At 40.5% G+C, this 4,058-nt stretch overlaps 1 pseudogene across 1 annotated transcript; it reads right to left on the bottom strand.

Moving 5' to 3' along the window:
- Positions 1-2,485: 2,485 nt before the first annotated feature.
- On the bottom strand, positions 2,486-3,346 carry LOC307124149 (putative nuclease HARBI1; annotated as a pseudogene). Its single transcript has one exon. The product of its transcript is annotated as a putative nuclease HARBI1 (transcript).
- Between the last annotated feature and the right edge of the window lie 712 nt (positions 3,347-4,058).

Here is a 4,058-nt window from a genome sequence, read left to right as displayed (position 1 = left end):
ATGTTTTCATTCTGTTTACGCCAAATTCTGACTCTACCATCTGAATGTCTCAACAGAAATCGAGACTCATCAGACCAGGCAACATTTTTCCAGTCTTCAACTGTCCAATTTTGGTGAGTTCGTGCAAATTGTAGCCTCTTTTTCCTATTTGTAGTGTAGATGAGTGGGACCTGGTGGGGTCTTCTGCTGTTGTAGCCCATCCACCTCAAGGTTGTGCATGTTGTGGCTTCACAAATGCTTTGCTGCATACCTCGGTTGTAACAAGTGGTTATTTCAGTCAAAGTTGCTCTTCTATCAGCTTGAATCAGTCGGCCCATTCTCCTCTGACCTCTAGCATCAACAAGACATTTTCGCCCACAGGACTGCCACATACTGGATGTTTTTCCCTTTTCACACCATTCTTTGTAAACCCTAGAAATGGTTGTGCGTGAAAATCCCAGTAACTGAGCAGATTGTGAAATACTCAGACCGGCCCATCTGGCACCAACAACCATGCCACGCTCAAAATTGCTTAAATTACCTTTCTTTCCCATTCTGACATTCAGTTTGGAGTTCAGGAGATTGTCTTGACCAGGACCACACCCCTAAATGCATTGAAGCAACTGCCATATGATTGGTTGATTAGATAATTGCATTAATGAGAAATTGAACAGGTGTTCCTAATAATCCTTTAGGTGAGTGTATATATACAATTGTGACACCAGCATACAGTTTCAGATGGAAAGAGTCTCTTTTGCATCCCTTAATCTCAATGATTTCTTTTTTTATAATGTAAATTTTCAGAATTCCGGCATATACGAAACTGATCCAGAATCACAAATTAGATTAACAATATACAAACAGATGCCATCAATCAAATGATTGGAAATGGATGGATTAAGAGGGCATTCACACAGAACGCTATTTTGGAAACTGTGTTTTTCGAATGTGATGAGTGATGAAAATGATGCAAGATGCCAATGCAATGGTCAAACATCAATTAGATCAGTTAAATTAAAGGATGCTATAGGACAACTTTCAGACACCTCTTAGAGGGCAAGAACAAGACCCCTAGTCCCATTCCTGGGAAGGACAGGACTTCTCATTGGTCCCTCATTTCTGCTCTTCACCCATCTTGAAATTAATTCTTAAGTTTAAGCCCGGACCACCATAAAAATTTCTTAGGACCTCTGGATGCAGCAGCAGTGGCTGAAATAAAGAGAGGCCACACTCCATCCAAATACATGCATAACTATATTTTGAAACCTTAAAATTGATGTAAATTACAAACATCCAATCCATACTTTTTTAACAGCTATTTGTAATACAACAGTTTACATATGTACAGCTGTTAACGTACAAATGAATGCATAACAGTTCAATCTTTTTCCATAATGCTGAGAGAACATTGTCAAATGTATTCTGGTAGTGGCTTGAAAAGTGAATAATGCATAGATAAAACTTTAAAGACACTGTTCTAAATGTGTGCTTTGGATTATGCAAATTAGTTCCACAGGTATAAAAACTGGCTCTGATGCCAGCAGCCAGTCACAGCACTGGAATGGAGAAGCACTAAATTGCAATCTCCTCCTCATCGGAAAGGGATAGACATGTCAAGAGAAACTCCTTGTTCTCAATCTCAGGCCTGCAAGGGGGAAGACGTCCATCCAGTCAGGCAGTATCAGACACACTATGTTTCCTGAGTCTCCAGCCTGTGAAGGGGAGGCTGCGTTCTGAGTCTCCAGGCTGTAAGAAAATAGACATTAACAGACACACTACAGTCAAAGTCTTCCTCCAGTTAGACAACAACAGATACAGCATATCCTTTTGTTTCTCCATCCCAGAGAGACAAAAGCAGATTGACCAAGTCCTTAGTCTTTTAGAAGCAGACTGCCTCATCTGCAACCAGGTTAAGCTCCAGCGAGCAATCCTTCACTTCAAGGTACATTCGTCTGTGGGTTCCAGATTGCTAGGACCCTTTTGGTGCTCCAGGGCCCAGTTTTTCAAAAGTAATCCAGTGGGATTTCGGATCATGGATTGGATCAAATCTTGGAAATGGGTTTTTCAAAAGCAAAAGAGGGATTCCGAACTAGGATCAGAGCATGTAATCCGATCTTACATTCGATATGGATCAAACCTGCCCTTTGGGTTTTTCAAAACTTTGAACTCGGTTTGGGATCTATTTGATCCAAAAAACAGGATTATCCTGATCCCATCAGAAGGGTGGACCCAGTTATGATTTTTCGAACCAAATAAAATCAGAGTTTTTTTTTTTAAGTGAATGATCCCAAAATATATAATATATATATTTCTTCATATTTGAAGCATATATGAAGCATGTCACATCTAATGAGATATGGTACACAAAACAAACAAACAAACAAACAAAGAAATCTCAAAGCTATCAGCTGTCAAAGAAATGTCACTGTTGTTCACAGCTCTATAATTCCACAGTATATTAATGGCAATGACAACAACAAATATACCCAGTCATCCAGTAGCCTAGTTAAAAGTAATTTCTCACAATTGCATCTCTAATTGCATGTCCAGTGTGTCCTTCATTAGGTAAGAATATTGGCGGCTGTTCTGGTTCAGGCTCAGATCCATCAAAATTGTCATCAAGAGGGACATGACGCCTGGTGGCGATGTTATGCAAAACAATACAGGCAAGGATTATGTTGCATGCCAACTTGGGTTGTACTCGCAAGTAGTTAAGACACGCAAACTGTCTCTTCAGGACTCCATTTAAGCGTTCAATAGCACATCTTGTTTTGCAATGTGAGGAGTTGAAGCGTGCCTGCTCAGGTGTGTTTGCAACTGGAAAAGGGGTCATTAGCCATGGTAGGAGTGGATACGTGCTGTCTCCCAATACTATGCCATTTGGTCGGTGAGATTGAAGCTCTCTGTATAGTGCACTCGCTCTTAGAATGCGTGTATGAGGTTGGCGTTGCCCACAAGTTGGATGTTGATTGACATACTCCCACTCCCTTTCACAAGGTGCTTGGATATGCACATGAGTACAATCAATAGCACCAATAGTGCTAGGCATGTTCCCCATTTGAAAAAACTTGTGCTTAGTCTGAGCTGTCTGGTCATCCTTGGGAAAGGAAACAAATTGATTCATCAGACTGCCCAGTGCTACTGACATAGCCTTTACCACATTACTCATGGTTGCTTTTCTCACACCCATATTGTCACCAATTACTTGGTAGAAAGTCCCACATGCGTAAAAGCGCAAAACGATTAAGCACTGTTCCTCCACAGATAAAGCATGACTCCTTTGGGTTTGGTGTTGGAGTGTTGGCCTGACAAGATCTGCAATGTACTTAATGTCATCTCTCCCAAAGCGAAAATGTATTCTCTGCATGGCATTGAAGGCATAGAAGCAGATGGAGAGGCCACAATTACAGAGACTAGGACATCAGAAGACTGCGAGCAAAATTCTCCTGCAGAGGAAATGTTTCTGCTGGACTTTACTACAGTAAATGTGGAGGAAGATAGATCCCCAGTGGATGTAATGAAGACAGTCCAAGACGTTCCTACAAGAAAACGCAAACGTTCCTCAGCTACAAACCAGAATGGTGACAGCTATGAGTTGCTTCTGAAACGGGAAACCGAAAGAGCAGAAGTACAAATTGAACTGGGTAAAGAATAAATCTTGCTTACCCAACTGCAGCAGAAAAAAGTACAAATGGAGATACATCTCCTAAAGGCAAAGATGGAAAGAGCTGGTATCTGTCCTGTAAATTATTTGACTGTTGGATAGCATTGTTTTTGTTTTTTTTATTTAACATTATAACAAAATAAGGAACGGAAAATGTTTCTGTTTATTACAGTGTTTCTGTTTCTTAAAATTAGAACAAAAAATGGCTATTTGTGGCCACCAGTATTTTGCCTACCTGTTGTTCTTTGCTAAGCCAGTAGGCTACACTCTTGGTTCCATTCCAAGCACATCCTGAAATTTGGTATTTGGATCACAGTGATCCAATCCAATATTCCTTTAAAAAACTGGCATGAAAGTAAGATGGATCAGGTGATCCAGGATAGCCAAACATGGGATTTCCAAATCCAGATCGATT

The sequence above is a fragment of the Gobio gobio genome, assembly GCF_949357685.1.
Source record: "Gobio gobio genome assembly, chromosome: 3".
NCBI classification, from domain to species: domain Eukaryota; kingdom Metazoa; phylum Chordata; class Actinopteri; order Cypriniformes; family Gobionidae; genus Gobio; species Gobio gobio.
The sequence above is the reverse complement of the archived record's forward strand: the minus strand, read 5'-3'. Positions and strand labels throughout refer to the sequence as shown.